Here is a 22,629-nt window from a genome sequence, read left to right as displayed (position 1 = left end):
TAACTTTGAAATTTTAAGTGTTTTTATCCAAAACAATCTGTACTTCTCATTTGCCCGAGTGCATTTCCCGAAGCTTTCCAAGTTGCTGAAAGGTGACTTTTTGGTAACTTGTTTGACTGTTCAAACACAATTTATTTCTGCCACCTGTTATTTTTCTCCCTGGATTTTTGAGAGGTTGTTTCTGGACCGTTTGATCACCCTATAAAAGCCTTCCCTTCTGTGTGTAGTTGACTCTGGGTTTGACAGTTCAGCAAATGCATAGAGATTTCACTCAGTGCCAAGAGCTGTGCAGTTTATTTTTTCAAGGAAAATGCTTAAGCTGAATGTGTGTAACTCTCCATCTGTTTATTGAAGAATATGTTCCTTTGTTAGCACGACCATGGTGATAATTTTCATTTTAAAGGATAGATTTCAGGAAAACAAGAATGTTTATAGTACTCTTTTTGGGGTATTTTAGGGTGATTTAATTAAATAAAAATTATTTTTGAAATGTCTTTTGTGACAAGCTGAAAATAAAAAACACCTGAAGTTATTCTTTTAAAGAGAAGATGTTATCCCAACGCTTTTGCTCATGTTTAAATTGTACAAAGATCATAGCATCTTCCTGAGTCACTAGAATTCACATCACACCCTAGCTCAAGAGCTTTGCAGCCTGTCATGTTCACCTGGAATATCCCAGGCTATTACACATGGCCTCCCCACAACTCTTCATCTCTGTCCTAAAACCTTGGTTCCTGTGTAGAATCAGCCCCTTCTGTTAGTTCTCCCAATCGTCATGACCAGTCCCCATGTGTTAAAGGTCGTTAAGGATCCTTCGAGCTTCTAGGCTGGTGCTATGGGCAGTCTACTCCTGACCTCCCTGTGTCTCATCCCAGTCTGGGGGTCCTGGGGTATAAGAAGTTTCTCCCCAACAGTAAAGCAAACACATTAATAAACAGTATGAGACAAAGTACTTTATAACTTGTAAATAATGGTTTTTAAAGAAATCTTGTTACTAGTGAGATACTCAGAACCCTAGCACAGTGACAGCTATTAGTGAGAAATTAGTTTTGAGCAAACTCTGGGAGGTAGTGGAGGACAGACGAGCCTGGCAGGCTGCAGGCCACGGGGCTGTGAAGAGTCAGACACGACTGAGCGACTGAACAACAAACACAGCTTTGGATCCGATGAGTGATCAACATTGCTTGGGGCTGGGTCAGTTACATGCGCAAGTGCTTCATACGCTCTGAGCGAGATCAAGAAAAAGCTTTTCACGGGACTTGGGAACAGTGCTCCTCTAATTACATCTGGAATCCACAAAGTGATAATGATCTCATCACTTATGAGCATTGAACAATTTAAAAAATATCCACTGGGCAGAAACGGTTAAATGGGTTTGCAGGTGGGAGATACACTGAGCCCCATCGATGGTGTTTAAAGAGGAAATTTATTCCGTACTCAGATCAGTGAGTCTGTTCTTGGTGTAGCTCTGTTTCCTGGGTTCAGCTTCTTCTCCGAATTACAGCTTCTTCCTCCTTCTGGCTCAGCTTTTGCATCATTGTCTCAGGAACTCCTGCTGCTAAGCACGGCTCCATCTGCAAATTCACCTTCTTGGGTCGTTGACTCTGTCCTTGTTAACTGAGCATTAACTGGCCTTTGCCATCTTTCTTCAGTCTCTGGACTTACTTGGAGTCAGTCCCATTCTGCTTGCAACGGCTTGATAAAAAGAGATTCACAATGTTCACAAAAAACCATAGAGATTTAGAGAGGAGATAACATTGCGATCCTCTAGTTGAAGAAAAAAAGGCAGAGAAGGTGCTCACAGATGATATGATTTGTCTCCATCCACTTTTGGGTTCAGATGAGTTACATCGTTATCTGTAAATCTATGACAGTTTCGTTTCCTACAGATTTTCAGCACCAGCCACGGGAGAACTGAAATATAAAATCCATCTAGTGGTTCTGTGAATATGTTTTCTTCCCTGTCTGCTTGAGTCCTATGGTATTATTTGCCAGCTTTGCAATATAACTCACAGTTCAATATATTCAGTGTGATAGAAAGGATTTAAAAAATAATTATCATCAAACTTTCATTTTCTTAGAGAAGTTACTACCTTCTATGAGGTCAGTGCACGTGACTTCATTAGTCAGAATTTCCCCATGACCATTTGAAGTTTTAGAGGCTAAGATAGTGATTCTTAATTTTTGGTCCAGGATCCCTTTAGAGTTCTCCTACACAGACTATTGAATATATTGATATGAAATCAAAGTTTCCCTCTATTTTTAGGGAATCTCTTAAGACCTCGAAGCTCCTTAAGTCCACTGTAATTTAAAATGTCCTAACTGGGGACTTCCCTGGTGGTCCAGTGGTTAAGAATTCATCTTCCAATGAGGAGGACATGGGTTAGATCCCTGGTTGGGGGACTAGATCCCACATGCCATGAGGCAGCTAAGCCTATGTGCAATGGCAAAGCTCTCGCATGCTGCAACTGAGGCCTGACGCAGCCCAAAAGAAATCATTAAAAAGTACTGATCTAGACATGTGGTATCTATGCTAATTTATAGTTTAATGACATTTTCTGTGTTTTCCAGGTGCCTCTACAAGGATGAAATTTGTACACGAGAAAAGCAAACATTTAAAGGACTGAAGTTCTTGGAACAGTTGTAAGAAAAACTTCCCTATTGTATCACTGATGTTATGGTTCAAATAGAAGCTTTGAAATGCCACTTTTGGTAAGAGTCAAACCATTATCTTAAGCTTTGTCCTGCAGCTTGAATGAGTGAGTATTCTGTTATCTGTTGAATAAAACCAGAGCTTGCGGTCAGGTCAGCATGAGGGCAGGAAGATAGATGACTCAGATGGAGCCCCCGCCCCATGATGATTGATTGTGCATGAATCACAGATCTCCGAAATGAAGACAGTTTTCCTGGGGACTGAGATGTTGCCTGGAGGAATAAGTTTATTACTTGACCCCAAATTGGCATTTTACTGATGCTAACTGGTGGTTGTGATTATTATTTATGAAACTAGCTCATAGACTTTTAGCTGATATGGGAACTTCCAGAAGACAAGATCTAAGATCTCATTTTACAGTTAAAAATAGAACTTCCCTATGATCCAGCAATCTCACTTTTGGGTGTTTATCCAAAGGAATTGAAATCAAAATCTTGAAGAGGATCTGCACCCCCAAGTTCATTGCAGCTTTATTCATGGTAGCCAAGACATGGAAGCGGTTAGTCCACTGACAGACATATGGATGAAAAAATGTGGTATGTACGTACAATGAAGTATTATTCAAGCTTAAAAAGAAGGAAACACTGCCAGTTTTGGCAACATGGATGGATTTGGAGGATATTATACTTAATTAAATAAGCCAGATACAGAAGGACAAATATCTTGTGATATCACTTATATGAGGTCAAAGACCTAGAAGCACAAATAGAGAAGAAATGTGAAGGTATTACCGATCAAAAGGTGCAACATTTCAGTTATTTGAAATGAATAAAACCAAGATATCTACTACACAAAATAGTGTCAAATCACAGTCTGCTTCAAGAATACAGGATTTTTTGTTATATCATTTTCTACATGTTGGTTATATAAAGAGAAATTTTGTAATTAAACACAACAAAGGCTTAGACCAAAACACAAATGTTATTTTAAGCATTAATAAGGCATAGCTATTTATTCAGCATGATTTGCTCTTACAGTGATTGTGTCAGGGGTGTAAATAGTGTGTTGTTGTTATTGTTTAGTTGCTACATTGTGTTTGGTCATTAGTTGCGACCCCTGGACTATAGCCCTCCAGACTTCTCTGTCCACGGGATTTCCCAGGCAAGAATACTGGAGTGGGTCGCCGTTTCCTTCTCCAGGGGTAGATGTTGTAGGGAGGAGTAATTATCTTTTCTAAGAGCTATAACCATTGAATTTTTATGGAGGAAAACAGAATGATCACATATTAGAAGAGTGTATATCAAAATGAAGAAACTTGTGAGAATGTGATGCATTTTTACGAAATGTGAAGACCATTGTCTTATATATAGTTTTCTGTTTTATGTATCGCTGAACACCCTGAAAAGGTGGATCGCACCTCTGAAGCACATCTTTTGCTCCACAAATGACCTAGAGAGCCCCATCTTTCAGAACAAGAACAGCTGGTGTGTTCTTTGGAAGCATAGTTTAACATTTCTTGCCTTATTAGTCTATCAACCGGCTTTCCATTCTTTTTCAGCTAAAATTTCTGTCTGACACATTTTCATTGATCATATTTTCCTTTGCCAATGAATTTTCCTTTGTCCTTGTTTGCTTCGTAGGACCCGAACACCTTCAAGCTGTGTTCCTCATATGACGACTGAACTAGAAGGGATGTTATTCATTTTAATCTGTCATTATTTTCTAACCTGCATTTCCTTGTCAATGCACAACTTTATATTTCTTACTGTTCCTTTTGTTTTGATGTGTATTTATTCCTAAACAGGATATTTCTCTCTGGAGCATCTTTATTAGGTCATAGCAGGCTTTCATACTTGCATTAAACTGTTATGAGTAGCTCTGTGTCTTAAACATGAATGTCTTATCCATCATTGACTGCAATTGTGGAAAGAGGCAGTACTGGGTTGCTGAGAAGCTCATGTGGAAGAAATCAGACTGAACTCCCTTTGATCTGGCCGAAAGTGACTGTTACTTCTTAGCTATTTAATCTTGAGCATCTCATTTAAGAACTCTAAGCCTTAGTTTCCTTTTATTGTTTTAAATGAGGACCATCATGGCGATTTGTCCGACTGACCCGGTGATCTGGGGATGGTACACATGGAGCCCTTGGGAAGAGTAAATCCTGGAATAATAATTCTTAAATATTTATTATATTTGTTGCCATTCTTATCATTATTTTGTAATAATTATTTCCCGATTACTTTCTGTACAACTTCTTTAAAGAAACAGCTAGTTTAAAATGGTGTGTTTTTAAATACAAAATTAAATTGAGCCAGTGATACAAAGTATCATTAACTTTATTTCTTTGACTTTTCTTGATCTGTCTGATTTATCTTAAAGGACTTTCTAATTTTATTTCTTAAGCCATAACTGGCTGCAAATGCTAAAATTTAAACTTGTAAATATTCTCTAATTATAAAGTTAATATTTCAAGGATTTTATTTAAGCATCTTGTTTTCTTCTTCAGAAACCCAATTAAAATTCTTTAAGAATTTAATGCTACAGGGGATGGCATAACTAACATTTTACTTTTGAATTCATAGATACTTTGAAAATTCTGACTGGAGCAAAAGAACACATGAGTGAACTGTAGTTATGGGAAGCAGATCAGTGGTTTCCTGGGACCAGGCATGGGCAGGGGTAGGACTGGATGCAGAGGGTTTGAAGGTATTATTTGGGGTCATGGAACTATTCCATGCTATAGTTGTGATGTTGGTTAAAAGACATATATGTTTATCAGAACTAATTTATTTGTATACTTAAACCTGGTGAATAGTTATTATACCTAAATCATACCTAAATAAGGCTGACCATAAAGGACACATACAAATATCTCATTATTATTTACCAGATATTTCTCTGAATTTACTCTCATTCCTGTTTTCATTTGCCATATCTGTCTTCTTCTAGAGTGGCTAATAGTAAGCCTTGAAGTTAGACGTAAAATGCCTCTGAGTTCTTCTTTTAAGAAATTGTTTGCATTTCCATATATATTTTAGAATTAGCTTGTTTATTTCAATCCCCCCTCTCGTCCCCTTTGAAGCCCTCTGAGATTCTGATTGGAATTACATTGAATCTGTGGGTCAATTTGTTGGGACGTCTATTACCAAACATGCCATGCGTCTATTTAGACCAGGCAGAATGGAATGGGTTACTCACTTTGTTGAGATAGTGCCTTTAGCTTTCTGTTTTGTTTTAGAGTATAGTTGATTAGCAATGTTGTGTTAGATTCAGGTGTGCGGTAAAGTGATTCAGATATACTTAGGCACATGTATTCTTCTTCAAACTCTTTTCAGAAATGGGTTATTTTTGGTAGGACGTTTTTGTCGCATTAACAGTTTGGGTGAAATCATAGTCCATCTTCCACAGATAGCAGCATCGCCTGTACCTTGGGTGCTGCAGTTAGGCGACCGTCCTGGCCCTGAGGCTTTTGGGGGCTGGAGTGCAGCTTCGGGGACTGCACTTTGATCCTATTTCTGAGCATCAGTAAAATTCAGTTTCTTAGCTCCTCTCCAGGAATAGTTTTGCTCTTGCATTATTTGTGTCTTTCCAACTGGCTCTGTAAGCAGGTCTGAGATACACATTTGATGGAAAACAGCGATATTGTGTTCCCTGTGGTTCATACCAGAGCACCTGGCTGGGAGGCAGGACTGGTTGCCCACTGGGGCAATGTGGCAGGGTTTTTCTGATCAATCTTACAGCCTCATCCTTTTTCCTCTCTGACACGCCCCAGCAGGAGCCTTACTCTGGGAGCCATTTATGGGCACTGCATGAAAGGAGGCTTTGAGGACCTTCCATCTCTGCACCATCCCAGACAAAATCTGTATGAGATAAAGAATAACCTGACTGTGAAAATGTCCAAGTTTGTTCTTCAGTAGGAAGTGGATGTCAGGAAGAGTCGTTCTCTGATACCCTTGGGCTCTCCGAGGGCTCCTGGGGAGGCCAGACTCTCACACTGAGGGCTCGTCGGTGCTGGGGAAGGAGCGTCTCCTGACTGTGGTCTCTGTGCCCGCACACGAGTGCTGCGGCCCAGGGGATCAGCGGGGGAAGGGCTCTCTGGGGCTTCAAGCAGATGTCTGAAGAGGAAGAGTCACGGGTCTGAGTAGGTTTTGAAGTCATTCTGTAAACAGCAGTTGCTGTTTACACTTCACCTACCTTTGAGTTTTTTAAATTACTTTTAATATTTTATTTATTTATATTTTTTTGGCTGTGCCAAGTCTTTGTTGCTGGGCAAGCTTTCTTTAGCTGTGACAGGCAGGGGCTACTTGTGGTGCACGGGCTTCTCATTGCAGTGGCTTCTCTTGCTGTGGAGGACAGGCTCTAGGCGCACGGGCTCAGCAGTTGCGGAGCCCGGACTATAGAGCGCAGGTTCAGCAGTTGTGGTGGACAGGCTCAGTTGCTCCATGGCACGTGGGATCTTCCTGGATCAGGGATCGAACCCAAGTCTCCTGCACTGACAGGCTGATTCTTTACCTCTGAGCCACCTGGGAAGCCCTGCATTTGAGGTTTTAATGGGATTTCTTTTTCTGACTTCCGTTTTAAGAGGGTCGTCTGTGGATTAGTGTTCTTAAATTAAAACCCTCATCTGCTCTGCAGTGAGCCTAGGTCATGCCAAAGCAGGACTCACCCAGACTGAATGAGGTGAGTCACCCAGCTGGACTCACCCAGCGTGTTGGGACCACCTGGCAAGCTTGTGAAAACAGCACGTCTTGCACCAGTCCCCCAGGACATCAGGGTTGCAGGCGGAGGGTGCTGGTGGGGACATCCTTTCTCCCTTCATTTTTTGTTACATCCTTAAGTGCACCTATTGACATCTTTTTGGCACCAGCTGGCTAAGCTTATTTAATCCTCATTTCTGCCTCCTCGAGTCCTGTCCTCCGTGGTCTGTCACTTTCAGCCCTAGGGCAATGATCTTAATAACTTAAAGAAGAGTTCAGTGACCTTTTTAAAAAATGAATATTTTAATACACTCATGGCCATGGTATCGCAACGGCTCTGGTGTTTCCCTTTCTCAAACCACCTGGCACACAACCACTGATCAGATGCAGGAGCTGGGCACTGATGTGTCAGCTCCTTGGCCAGGGTCTGACGGCCAGGGAGCTGGAGTCCGGGTTCAGATTTGTGCTTCCAGGCTCTCCGAATTTTACCGCCTTCTCTGCATTCCCGCCTCCGTCCAAAGCCAAGGCCAAGCTGCCCCTGTCTCTCCCCCTGGGCTCCCTCTGTGTCACTCTCCCGGGGAGGGCTCTACTACCACTTCCAGGTCGTGAGGATCACGGGGACCTGCGTTACACTAACGACCGCGGTTACTACTGCGTTAGGTGTTTATGCAGAGACCTCTCGGCCCCTTAGACAGCTGTCCTGAGCCGTGGACCAGAGCATCTCCCGGTGATAAGGATGGTATTTCCCCGCAGAGCTGCTGTAAGGAGTAAGCAGGGCGGTGTGTATGAAGCGTCTGGCTGTGCCTGGCAGACAGTACGTGCTGCAGAGTTTGCTCTTCCTGGGGTTCTGGGGACGCTCTGGGAGGAGGGAGTGTGCGCCAGGTACGGACTGGACTCCGAGGGTGGACAGCGGGGCAGGGGGCACAGCAAGCAGATGGGAGCGCGAGGGCACCTGTGAGGCCAGGTGTGGGGGCTGAAGGGTGGTGGGTTGGGGGCCTTCAGAACTGCCTCATGGCAGGCTGGACGAGGTGTGAAGTTCTAGATCCAAGGGGGCCTAGGTGGCGTGCTAAGGTGTTTTGTCGATAAGGAGGCGTTGAGAAGTGATTCAAGAAAGTCTTTTGTAGCTATTTAATAAATGTTTGCATGTGTCCAAAGTGAGAGGTAGGTAAAGGAACTAGTTTTAAAGAAGAGTCAGAGTGAAGACAACTGCATTGCGGATGGACTGGGGGGGCTGGAGGCCACAGGGGCCCCTGAGTGGGCAGGTTTGAACGAGGGCGGTTGGCCGAGTGAACAGTGATGCTGAGCCTTGGATGAGGCCCCAGCAGGGCTGTGGGGGCACCATGCCAGGCTGGGCCGGAGGGGCCTACAAGACACCTTGGGAGGGGGTGCTGGCAGGCAGCGGGAAGCTCAGGTGTGACCTGAGAGGACACGGTGGGACGCCGTCAGCATAGGTGGACATGGGTCATGTGTCCGTGATGGTCACCGGGAGCCCCGTCTTTACACAGCACCTACCCGGCCACTGCGGTGTTCATTCAGTCTTGTGTTGGGGGAGACTGATTAGCAGGGCACGTGTGTTTGGAAATGCAGATGCAAGTGACAGGAGGTGTAGCTGGTCAGCAGCAGAAATAAACGAGAAGGAGGGGGAGGAAGGGAAGGGAAGGGGAAGAGCGGAGGGCGGGGAGGAAGAGGAGGACAGGCTTGAAAACAGAGACAGACACCTTCCTTTCCTCACATCTGTTTTAAATCGATCTGCAACCTCAGCTGCTGTCAGGTAACGGCTTACACAGTGTTGGCTCTCCGGGCTGAGAGCCCGGAACAAGGCTCTTGTGAACAAGGGCATTGCCCCGGTGACCGTCTCCTACCGTGAAATGATAGAACCTCCAGATTCTTCATCAGGTTTACTGGCCGGGCGGCCCCTCTGAGGCCTGGTTATTCCCTATCTTTCCTGCAGGTGGCGCTGTTTCCTCACAGTCCACACCTGCCCGCCTGCCCAGCTCCTGCACCTTAGCAAGATCCCAAGGACGTGTTTTAGTGAAATGAGGGTGGCATTTATAAATTTTTGGTGACATTCTTAGTTTCATGAGGAGGATAAACTATAAATGGAGTAAAACTTCAGATGGAGAGATGTCTGGATTTTTGGTAACTCACCCCATCTGCAGGTTTGTAGCCATGAGTGGGCTGTCTTATTTGAAGCAGTATACCTGGGTTGGCTTTCCTGTCTTTTATTTGCACAACTCTTGCCCTGGACAGGGAATCCTGGCATGCTGCAGTCCACGGGGTCGCAAAGAGTCAGCCATAACTGAGCGACTGAACTGAACTGAACTTCCCCGGTAGCTCAGCTGTTAAAGAATCCACCTGTAATGCAGAAGACTCCGGTTGGATTCCTAGGTCGGGAAGTTCCCCTGGAGAAGGGGTAGTCTACCCACTCCAGTATTCTTGGGCTTCCCTGGTGGCTCAGATGGTGAAGAATCTGCCCTCAATGTGGGAGACCTGGGTTTGATCCCTGGGTTGGGAAGATCCCCTGGAGGAGGGCATGGCAACCCACTCCAGTATTCTTGCCTGGAGAATCCCATGGACAGAGGAGCCTGGTGGGCTACAGTCCATGGGACTGCAAAGAGACAGCTGCGATGAGTGCCTAAGCACAGCATTAGGCTGGATACATATTTCTGAGTATGTGTAATTATAGAGAAAAGCAGAAGGATGGCAACCCCCAAAATGATACAGTTGGTAATTACCGGGTGGTGAAATTTTTAGAGTTTTTTAAAATGTACTTTCCTGTATTGTTTGAATTTTTCTCAAGCTATATGCCATTTTTTAACAGCTTTGTTGAAGTATAATTTACATACCATAAAATCCACCCATTTAAAGCAATATGTAATTTTTACAAAAGCCATGACACCATTAAAAATCATGGGTGGGTCAGACCAAAAAAAGATAGGCTTCACAGAGCATGCCTTCCTGTACTTCTCCTCTGGTGGAAAAGTGGTGCTTGTGGAGGACTTTTAGAAGATGTTTTTGGATGAAGGTGACACATAAACTCAACCAACGATTTTTAAAAAACAAAAGCAGCATTTGCTTTAAAGTTGTTCTTCTTTCTCAACCTTCTGGGATTGCACTGTATCAAGAATAGTTCAAGCCGCCTTCATTTCAATAAAGCAGGGTGTGCAATTCAAAAATTTCAGTGTTTTCTGGAATGGTTTGGAGCGTTTGCATTTCTAACCTTAGAGTTTTTCAAAGATTCCAAAAGTTTCAGGATTGCAGCCTTGGGTTGGAAAACTCCCCAGAGCAATTTCCTATGAAATTGTGCTGTTTCTATTTCAGGAGAGAAACAGTGACCACATGATAGAATTTGATGATTTCCTATTCAGTAACTAGGTGCAAGCTGAAAGTAAGAGCAGCATTGCAAGAACACACACCAACTGTCCAAATGGCACCTTTGGAAAGACAAGTAGTGAATTAATTGAGGAAAGCGTTTTATATTAACAGCTGTACTTTTTACTTATTGGTTGCATCAGGAGAAGAATTTCACATCCACAATGAAAGTCACATGTTTGTATGGTGTCCTTGACTCCACTCCAAGTGGGAAGTTTTGCCTGAAAGGTGAGAATTGTGCTGCCGCTGTTTAGTTGCTAAATTGCGTCTGACTCTCTGGTGACCCCATGGACTGTAGCCCACCAGGCTCTTCTGTCTGTGGGATTCTCCAGGTAAGAATACTGGAGTGAGTTGCCGTTCCCTTCTCCAGGGGATCTTCCCGGTCCAGGGATCAAACCTACATCTCCTGCTTGGCAGATGGATTCTTCATCATCCAGCCACTTGGTAAGCTCAGTGGTGAGAGTCAACATGATCTTTGAAAAGCCTAGAGAAAGAGATTTGAGGACTTTTTTTTTAAATTGAAATATAATTGACTTATGGTATTATGTCTGTTTCTGATGTACAATGTAGTGATTCAATATTCTTACACATTACAAGTGATCACCATGATATTCAGTTACCATCTGTCACCATGCAAAGATATTAAAATATAATTGACTGTATTTCCCACACTATGCATTTCATCCCCATGACTCATTTATTTTATACCTGGAGACTTGTGTTTTTCTTCATCTTCCCTAACTATTTCATTCACTACCGCCCTCACACTTCCCACTGGCAACCACATGTTTGTTCTCTGTATCTATGAGACTGTTTCTCTTTTATATTTGTTCCTTTGTTTTGTTTTTTAGATTCTATATGTTGATGAAATTATACAGTATTTGTCTTTCTTTGTCTGACTTATTTCATTTAGCATACTATTTTCTAGGATCATCCATGTTGTTGCAAATAACTTCCATATCAAGATGTTATCATTTTGTATGGCTGAGTAATATTCCAGTGTATCCATGTACCATATCATCTTTACCCATTCCTCTCTTGATGGGCACTTAGGTTGCTTCCATATCTTGGCTATGGCAAATAATGCTGCAATGAACACAGAGGTGCAAACATCTTTTCTAATTAATGATATTGTGTTTTTTATTCTTTATTTATGTGGTGTTTCATATTAAGTGATGTGAAGATGTTGAACCATCTAAAGCAGGTTTTTAAAAAGTTCATATCATAATAGTTTAGATGCATTGCCCTTTTAGAGAAAAGCAGCTTACCAGTCCAATTGTCCATGACCTGCCAGCCATTAATAAAAATAATTTCTAAGTTCTATGACATGTTTCTCAGGGAGAATAACTTTGATTTAATAATTGCTAATATTCCCTAGTGGCTCAGCTATAAAGAATCCATCTACTAATGCAAGAGATGTGAATTTGATCCCTGGATCAGGAAGATCCCCTGGAGAAGAAAATGGCAACCCACACCAGTATTGTTGCCTGGGCAATCCCATGGACAGAGGAGCCTGGCCGGCTACAGTTCATGGGGTTGCAAAGAGTCAGGCATGACTGAGTGACTTTTGCTGAGCTCAGCAGCATTTCTAACACGAATGTATAATCTTGGAGATTTTCCTGTTCCAACCTTTATTTTCATCTGTGGAACATCAAAGAGTTTTCTGATTTTCTAGGATTAAAAAAACCCACAAATCAATCTAGCCTGGTCTTTTTCAGTCTTGCATTGATTTTAAATTCACCACCTTTCCTTGCTCAGGCTCCCTCTTGGCATGAGGGACCTGCTGTACAAAGAGGGCAAGCTCACGTGCGCTCGCCTTAAGCTGTGACTTATTTGTACTTAGAAAAGATGAGCATGTTAAGGAAACCTGTGATACTTAGAAAAGATGAGCATGTCAAGGAAACCTGTGACAAAACCCAGACAAGGCACACTGCCTGCAGCCTCCAAGAAGAGCTCTGCTAAGAGACAATCTGTGGCCTTAGAGACGTTTGCTGGGGACACAGCCCTGCCGTGATGGGAAGATAAACGGAGGAACTCACTACACTGAGCAGAAGCAATCTGCTCACAGTAACCCAAACCCACACAATGTTTCTTTTCATTTTGAGCTAAACTCTACAGGAGTAGCATGGAGAATAAAAACAGCTCTTTGCCTTTAGCTGTTCATTTCCAAGGACTCAAAACATACAGTCATTAATATATTATTGATTAGATGCTGATTCTGGCATGGTGGGAAGCAACAGTTACAGTTTTCCAGAGGGCAGTTAATCTCTGTTCTTCCTCTGAGGCTGCTTGGAAGCTTGTCACCAGGTAGGAGAGAGAACAAGTTTGTGTAAAAATGTTCCTGGTAAAACATAGAAAGAGCAATTACACATATAATTATGTTATCACTCATCTTTGATGTGCCACACAGTGCTAGTATGATGAATTTTTTTTCTGCACTCACATTTTAGAAAGAGCAAATCTCTGGCAAAGAAGCTAGACCAAGTCTTAGGAACCACAATGGAGACAAAGTCAAGTCCATCAGAAACTAATAGGGAAGGGTTTTATTAACTGATACTCTAGTTTTCTGAGCCATATTATATATATATTATATGCATTGTTGATTTTAAACTAGTCTTGGTACAATAAAAGCACTTTGTATTATGTTATATAATTCACACTTGCAATTTGAAAAAGAATAGATACATGTGTATATATAACTGAATCATTTTGCTGTGAACCTGAAAGCTAACACAACATTGTTAATCACCTATACTTCAATATAAAATAAAAAGACAAAAAATTCACATTTGTTTCAGAAAGTACTTAAGTATATTTAAGCAAATTGTAGTCCTAGTGTGGATTATATTTTGTTGGTTGTACTGTGGCGGAGGCTTTTCTATTGGCTCAGATGGCAAAGAATCCGCCTGTAACGCGGGAGACCTGGGTTCGATCCCTGGGTGGGGAAGATCCCCTGGAGAAGGAAATGGCAACCCACTCCAGTATTCTTGCCTGGGAGATCCCCTGGACAGAGGAGCCTGGTGGGCTGCAGTCCGTGGGGTTGCAGAGTTGGACAGGACTGAGTGGCTAACAACACAGCTTATTGTGGTAGAACAGTGGTTCTTCACTGGAGCTTTTATAAGAATCGCCCGGAGAATTTGTGGGGTGGGGGAGGGGGGTGGGAGCAATAAGCATATCCCACCAGCCCCAGTTAAGTTAGGATCTCTCAGAGTGGGAGCCTCACATCCACATTAAAAAAAATATACTCCAAACAATTATGATGTTCAACCAAGGTTGAGACTTAGTGATGAAAGGTTACATGGAGTTGAAGTGACTTTCTAATATTGTTCTAATTACTTTTGTATATTTTTTCTCCAAAGAAAGAAAAGGATGGAAAATTCTAAAACAAAAACTGGAAAATTAGAGCTTTTTGATAATTGGAATAAATAATAGGAGTTCACAGCCTCATGCTCTATGCTTTTGATAGCTTCTGATTCTTTTCTTTGTCAAACTTTGGTTTTTAAACTAAGGCCTTAGCAGTACTTTCACTCCTTTAGGGCACTGGATGTCCATTTAATACATAATTTGTACAGGTTAATTGATCCCCAGTGTTGTGAAACAGTTAAAGCCCTTCTGACAGAATTTACTATCAGCAGTGACTTACAATTCAGCCAGTGGCATGAACAGGGATGGATGTGTGACTTAGGGCAAATTCTATCATTTCTTTATATTTCTCACCTCATTTTGGCAAATGAGAGTAATACCGTAATCGCTCAGGAATGCTAATATGTTAAAACTAATTTTATCTAGAAATGTACTGGAATGGAATGTCAATTGAAAGTAAAATGAAGAGCCATGAAAAAATTCCTGTTATTTATCACAGTGGATTTTCTGACTATCAATCCTTTTACTTTGAAGGAGAAATATAAATGAAAGTATATTCTTGGAAGGACTGTAATTTATGTCTGTCAAAGCCAAGATTCTCAGGGACTCAGGCTTAAATGCCAGTTTATCTGCTCTATGGGCCAAGTGAAAATCAACTTCCTTCTAGGGTTGACTTGAACTTACATTTCTAATCAGAAATGGCTCTGCAGTATTTTCACCCTCAGAGTTCCATTGTGCACCATGCTATTCCACATAAATTGAATGGAAGAAATAAGACCGGGCTTTTTGAATTGTGTGATCCTGTCATTTATCTCAGAAGGATTTTTATAAATATAAAATTGACTTTTTAAAACTACATAATTTTGTTTCAGAGAAAGCTTTAATAATATCTTTTCTGAGTCAGAAATAGAGAAAGAAAATCTACCTAAAGCTGACTTTATTAGCCCTTCAATTGTTTTATTATTGAAAAGAATAGGACTTATTATACCTCAGTTATGATTCTAAATTGAAGTTTCACATCCAGGTGGCTTAAAAAGTTACTGGGTTTCAAAAACTGTTGTATATCTTTATTAATATAAAAACTTGAACCACATGAGTACTTTAAAATCTCACAAAATATAAAGTGAGGGAAAAGGAAGTAATAGAAATATGATGTCAAGATGGTCACAGATTTTAAGTGTCAGTCTATACTGTGTGTCTGTGATGATATAAATTATGTTTTATTCACCCTCATTGAACCTCCAAAACATTATTTCCACTTGTCACAAGCGAGGGTGCTAGATCTCACAGAGTTTTGGTTTTGCACCAGAGTGACACAGATTACGCTGAGATCACAGTGTTTCTCTGTGGGGGACTGTTCTCCTAGCAGCCCTGCATTAAATTCTGCAGGGAGGGAGGGAAGAGATGAGCAGAAAGAGAAGGAGAAGATGATGTTTCCTCACAGCTCCCAGGGATGTCAGCTTTGGAGCAGGGAGATGGACATCCCCAAAAGCTTCTCTGCTGGGACTGGATAAATGTTGGATGGATGTGTGCATAAACTGCATGAAAACATCTATGCCAGGCACCCCAGGGTGTCACCTTCCTGTTGACTGTGCTGCTTGCCTTTGACCCTCCCTAGGGGGTGTCCACCTCCTTTCCCATCTTCCCTTTATATCCCCCGCCCACACTCCCGTCCACTGTGCCCCGGAGGACTGTGAGGCTTGGAGACCTACTGCTTCCATAGCTCCAGGCTTTTCCATGAAGGAACATACACCACCCTGAAGAGACAAGCCGCTGGAATTGGGCTCTGCTTCTCCAAGCCTGGCACTCTCCATCCCTGCCTGGTAGAGCTCGGCTCAGATGAGGATGCAGCCTGCTGCCAGCTCCGCGTGGCCCTTTCAGTTGATTTTGTGTGATTTCGGGTCTGACAGTTTTCTTATTTTTTACTGTGTTTGTGTTTCTCTGTTTGAGATAATATCATGGTGAAAGTGAAAGTGAAACTCGCTCAGTCGTGTCTGACTCTTTGAGACCCCATGAACTGTACAGTTCATGGAATTCTCCAGGTCAAAATACTGTAGTGGATAGCTTTCCTTTCTTCAGGGGATCTTCCCAACCTAGGGATCGAACCCAGGTCTCCCACATCTCGCAGGCAGATTCTTTACCAGCCAAGCCACAAGGGAAGCCCAATATCATGGTGCTTCTGACCAATGTTTCTCAAAGCATGTTTCTCCAAAGTGCATGCTAGCAAACAGGAATTTTGCACATAGCAGCAGTGATTTAGAGCAGAAGAGGAACATTGACTTTTCACAAATGCATCTCTTCTTCACTACTATTGGCTTCTAGAGATCAATGTGGGGATGTAATTTCCCTCCATCTTCTAGGACTGTGCTTACTGGGACTGCTGGTCCTTCACAGAGCCCTGGAGCTTCTTACATGCCTGTACTCTCCTTGGGGTGACGCCCTGTGTGGGGGCAGTGCCCGCCCGTAGGTGGAGGCCATTTGTTTGAAGTGTTAGATTTTCAGAGGCTCAGCAACCCAAGTTGGTTTACTTTACCTTCCTTTATTACTCCTCTGTATGGGAAGGGATTTAGATGGTGCTATTGCAAAGGGTAACCTGGAAGGTCAGTGTGTTACAGATAAGTATATAAAAAATCTCTCAATGACCAAATCATATGAATTTTCAAAACATAATATTGACTATACCTAAGAGGGTCTTAAATTTTGCATTTGGAAAGCTCCCTCCAGTGACAGTCCACATTAAGAAATCTGACACTTTCTTCTACATTTAGAATGGATGACTTGACAGTAACAAGGATTATAATTTAGAGATAAGTCACATTGATGATTGAACAATTGAATCATTTTTGCAGTTCTATTCATTAACTATTTCCTGCAACTACTGTGTGATTTTGGTCTTCATATATTTTCCTATCCTCTTATCTTCTACATGTTAAAAGCTTATCCACTATTCATTTACTTCTTAGGCTTCCATCCAAGACAGAAGCAATTGATTCTTAAAGAAGTGCTAATATTCCCAGGATTTTAAATAGCTGCGAAGCCTCATTGGTGAAGAATACAGCTCTGGGTTCTTTTCCAGTTGTGGTAAGTGCTCTATTCTTGGCTGACAGGCCTTTTGTAATGTATATGTGACTTAAATCTGGAAACGAAATATAAAATGGAGCCCTTGTTATGGGCAAAGAGGAAACAGTATCTATTTATGGGAAGCTTTGGTCAAAGGCATTTCTAGCTCCCTCTGAGGTGTAAATCCCCACGTGGTAATCAACCGTGGTCGGAAATTGGATTTAACGGTTCAGTTGAAAATGTCTTCCAGCCCATAACGTTGAAAGAATTGTGGAATTTTAAGAGTTGGTAAGAGTCTCATGGAACAGACTAAAATCTATTACTATAGATGCATTTTGAGAGTGAATTTGGGTTTTTGCAGCCAATTTAAAACCAAAGGAGGCTGGCTTTGGTTTGGTCTGCATCACATGCGGACAATCACCCATAGTGCGCTATTCTCTCATTGTTGGAGCAGAGCTGTTTATAGCAAATTTGTATATATTGTGCATCCAGTGACCCATGTTGATTTTTGAGGATCTTTTTATTATAGCCTCATCCTGTTTTCTTCTGAAGAGTGTTGCTGTGGGTGTAGTGGTCACATGTCATACTTGGATCTAGTGGTGAAAACCAGGAGGGTGTGTTGGTGAGGACTGAGGTTCTCTGCCAACCCCACCCCCCCAAGCCTGACTCAGCACCCCCAATCCCTTAGCCGAGCCTCCAACCTCACCTCAGGTTATTTTAGCTGTTGATGAAGTGAGATTCAGGGAAGAGAAGGGACAGGGACCTGGAGCTGGGGGAGGCTCAGATGTGAGGCTGGGGCAGTTGGATGCTGGCCTCTTGCGCCTGCTCTTCGCTCCTGTCCTCAGAGATCCTGCCCTTTAATCTGATCCTTTAGGTGGGGGACAAGGCAGGATTCCCAGGGCCTGGAGTGGCCAGGAGCCCTCGGCATCTGTGGCCCCAGCGTCCTGCCACCTCACCTGTCACCTGTGACTCTCCCTGTCGGCCGGAGTCCATTCTGTTTAGACAAACCTCAACTTCCTGGTGCTCCTCTAAGACTAATTTTATCTGCATGGAAATTAGAGGCTCAGGAGAAGGAGCTCCTCCCACGACAAGTGGGCCTGACCGCTTCCAGGATGCTTGTCATTACCTTGGGTTCCGAATCAAACATCTTCCTCGTCTACACTGTCCGCACAACATGCCTACACTCTGGCATGATTTCATCCTTTTTATGGCTGAGTAGCATTTCACTTTGGCCACCTGATGCAAAGAGCTGGCTCATTAGAAAAGACCCTGATGCTGGGAAAGATTGAAGGCAGGAGGAGAAGGGGACAGCAGAGGATGAGATGGTTGAATGGCATCACTGACTCAATGGATATGAGTTTGAGCAAGCTCCGGGAGATGGTGAAGGACAGGGAAGCCTGGTGTGCTGCAGTCCGTGGGATCACAAAGAGTCAGATACAACTGAGTGACTGAACAAATATTCCACTGTGTATATGTACCACATCATCTTCTCTGGCACCATTTTAATTGCTTCCTGTTCTGTTTTTTTTTTTCTGGGCTCAGAAGCAGCCATCCGATCCGACTTCTGAGTCATCAGAAGTCACCACCACCCTTTTCTGTCTAAAGATCAAGCCAGGCTCCAGCTCAGCACTTTGCTGCCTGGGTATGTGGACAGATGAGCCATCCTGCAAGTGTGGGACTCTGAATGACCTCCTGATCTCTTCCCATGAGATGCCCATAGTGCCATCAGCTCTGGTTGTAACCAACAGCCATAGCTGCCCATGTTGCGAAATGTCCCTTGCTCCTGAATTGAAACCACTTGTCTAGCTTGTGTGTGTATGTCTCTTTCTTAAGCTAACTTCCAGTTTATTCACACTGCTACCAGAATAATGTTTTTATAATGAAAATTTCATTAAGGAATTCCCTTCCTTTGGGGCTTCCCTGGTGTCTCCTGCCAATGCAGGAGGCATGAGTTCGATCCCTGGTCCGGAAGGATCCCACAGCAGTGGAGCAGCTGAGGCCATGTGCCACAACTACAGAGCCTGTGCTCTAGAGTCCAGGATCTTCAGCTAATGAGGCCCACACACCCTAGAGCCCATGCTCTGCAACAAGAGAAGCCACTACAGTGAGAGACCCTCTCACCACAAGTAGAAGCCCATGCAGCAGCCAGAAACCAGTGCAGCCAAATAAATACATTTTAAAAAGAAGTTCCTTTTCTTTAAAACTTTCAATGTGCCCCAATGACTTTCAGGGTTAAATTCAAGCTTCCTTGTTGAGCACAAAAGAGATGAATGGTCTCCCCGCCCAGCTTATCATCCTGAAGCTCTGAAGCTCTTAGGCCTCTGACCCATGCCTTCTGATCTGTAGGAATCATTGCCTCCCTGCCTCAGTGCCCACATAGACTTGTCTTCCCACTTCTTAAACTGTCTTTCCTCTTTCACATCCAGTAAGCATAGCTTGTCCATAAAAACTAGCTAAAGAATCCTATTCTCTGCACACCTTTATCTTTAAATCAGACTCAAGTCCTCTGTCCTCTTGTGGTCTTCTTTGCATCCCATTATCAGAACACATATCTGTTAGATTTGATCATTGATTTCTTGTCTTTTTCCTCTTGCCAGACTCTAATCTCTGAGAAGGTCAAGATCTTGTCTCACACTTCACAGATGCTCAGTATAGCTCACTAGTGTCTAATGTGCTAGAGGATTGAGGTGAAGTGAAGTTACCTTTGGCGTGAGAAATCATCTAGCTCTCAGTGGAGAAAGTGCCATTTGAATTGAGCCTAAATGCATGAGAAAATATTTTAAGCATTAAAGATTGTAGAAAGAAAAGAGTCAGGTCAATTCAGAGATAGGCATGTAGACATTTTGTTAGAGCAGTTATTAGACCATGAGGGTTGAGGGGAGTCACATGTTGGCACTAGATCTTAGGGACCCTTCACTCCAGTGGAAGATGGGGAGACATTTGGAATCCTAACGAGGCCATGGTATCATGAACATGTGTTCTGCCAGAGTTACCAGATAATCCAATATGGCAGACGGGGAAGAAGACATGGTTCAGATGGACCATTTATAGCTATTCAGTTAGTCAGAGTCATTCAGTTGTGTCCAGCTCTTTGCGACCCCATGGACTGCAGCATGCCAGGCTTCCCTGTCCATCACCAACTCCTGGAGCTTGCTCAAACTCATGTCCATCAAGTCAGTTATAGCTATTAGTTCAGGCAAAAAGAAATATAGACTTGAATTAAGAATTTTACAACTCTCAATTGGACTATAGCTAAAGTGTGTTAGAATCATGACTTTTTTGAAAACTATTCTGATTTCGGATTGAAGTAAGTTCTTGAGGAGTCCAACTTGTGTGATTTTTAACTGATGTTAACTATTTAAGCATAAACACAGTACTTGTAGGATACATCTTGGTAGTGTCCACTGTTATTGATTCTGGCACAGCATGCAAAGAAGATACTAGAAAGCTTTTCTCTTGAACCTAATGGATAATGAGAATTCAGTCTATTTTTCCTTTAAAATCACTTAGAATAATTTACTGTGCTCTGAAATAAGGATCTCCATTCAGAAACCTAATTAACTTCTAAACTGTATGAATAATTTATTGCTGTAACACATCGTTCTTACTTGCTGTTGTCCAGTGAAGCTTGAAAATGCATATTTTAATGTTACCTGATTTGTATGGAGACTTGGAGTCACAGGGGGCATCCAGCATGTGGATGTGGGAACAGGACACAGTGGATCCCCAAGTCAGCTGCCACCTCGGTGCTCCTTCTCAGAGACTTTGTTGTTCAATCTCTTAATCAGTGTCTGACTCTTTGCGACCACATGGACTATAGCCTGCCAGGCTCCTCTGTCCATGGGATTCTCCAGGCAGGAATACACTGGAGTGGGTTGCCATTTCCTTCTTCAAGGGATCTTCCTGACCCAGGGATTGAACCCATGTCTCTTGGGTCTCCTGCATTGACAAGTGGATTCTTTACCACTGAACCCCTGGGAAATAGGATGCTGAGCCTGTATTAATTTTTTATTAAGGTTCATAAACCCATCTTTTGTTTTATTCCATAGGATGTGGCTAAGAGTTCATGTTTGTGAAGGTGAAGCTTGTATAAAAACACTGGCTAGTTATTCATTCTCTGTAAGCTGAGGGCTGTCTACTAAGCCTGTGCTAAGACCCTGGGGATGTGGAGATGAGCTTACGCCTGGCATGGCCTGTCTTCATGGAGCTCAGAATCTAGTTGGGGGAGAGAGATGGGGGTCAGAGACTCGCTCAGGTATAATAAAATCACAACTGTGTGTTGCTATGAGAACCTGGAGTAGGGGGACTTGACAAGCGCTCAGGGAGGGCTTACCGGAGAAGAAGACACAGCTGAGACCCGCAGCCTGGGTAGGAATTCACTGGGAAAACACGGAGGGACAGGTAACCAGGCTGAGAAGACAGTTGTGCAGAGTATGGCAAATACGAGACTGAGAGGCCAGGGTGGAGTGGGAAGAGGCAAGAGACGCTGGAGAGAAGGCTGGAAAAGCGTGTTTGGCAGGATTATGAAGGGACTTGGGCTCCATCGAGGAATTAATTGTACCTTTGTTATAAATTGAAAGCTTTAAGAGCTTCAAGAAGTGTTTGCACAGGAGAGGGGCACAAGGATATGGGACCAATAGAGTGGTTCTTATGTCACAGCAGCCAAGGGGAAGTTTGGTCTAGATTGGAAGGATTGGTTGGAGGAGACTGGGATGCATTCAGGAGATGTGTGGAGGCAAAATCAAAATGATGTGGAGCTGAATAGAACAATGGAGTGAGGGAAGAGGTGGTGATGCTACTTTTTCATTTGCACATGTGGCTACATGATAGCTCCATTGACTAGACAGTAACAGCTGAGCAAAACAGGTACTGTGAAGAAGAATGATGACCTGGTTTTGGACACACTGGGTTTGAGGCACCATGGTAGGTATCCAGGGGATATGGAAAAGCTGTTGGGTGTATGAATCTAGATCTTAGGGGTTAATCTGGAGATGTAGTTTCTGTGCCTGCTGCATAGAGGTACTAACTGAAGCCATGGGTATAGATGAAATTATCTGAGGAGGCTGTATTTGGAAAAATAAAAAAATGACAACAGTGATGACTTTCTGCCTTCTCAGGTGGCTCAGACGGTAGAGTCTGCCCGCAGTGTGGGAGACATGGGTTCGATCCCTGGGTCAGGAAGATTCTCTGGAGAAGGGAATGGCTACCCATACTGGCATTCTTGCCCGGAGAATTTCATGGACAGAGGAGCCTGGTGGGCTACAGTCAAGGGGATGGAAAAGAGTCGGACATGACTTAGAGACTCACACTTTAACTTTCAAAATTATATGAGTGATGGCTTTCTGCTTTCAACATATGAAGAAATAGCTACTAATTCATTAATGTCGAAATTCTTTGAAATGATTTAAACAGATTTCAGATTCTTTCAAGTCACCATTTACATTTATCTACTTGTAATGTATGCCTAGATATGTCAGGATTTTC

At 42.8% G+C, this 22,629-nt stretch overlaps 1 long non-coding RNA gene across 2 annotated transcripts in view; it reads left to right on the top strand.

Moving 5' to 3' along the window:
* Window positions 1-2,578: 2,578 nt before the first annotated feature.
* The window catches only part of LOC139029652 (uncharacterized), a 70,866-nt gene continuing 50,815 nt past the window's right edge, over window positions 2,579-22,629 (top strand). For both annotated transcript variants that reach the window (XR_011491445.1, XR_011491444.1), the window contains exons 1-2: window positions 2,579-2,712; window positions 17,049-17,166. This is a non-coding gene — a long non-coding RNA (uncharacterized lncRNA). The remainder of the gene's footprint in view (window positions 2,713-17,048; window positions 17,167-22,629) is intronic.

This window comes from Odocoileus virginianus, chromosome 15, assembly GCF_023699985.2.
Source record: "Odocoileus virginianus isolate 20LAN1187 ecotype Illinois chromosome 15, Ovbor_1.2, whole genome shotgun sequence".
NCBI lineage: Eukaryota > Metazoa > Chordata > Mammalia > Artiodactyla > Cervidae > Odocoileus > Odocoileus virginianus.
The sequence above is the reverse complement of the archived record's forward strand: the minus strand, read 5'-3'. Positions and strand labels throughout refer to the sequence as shown.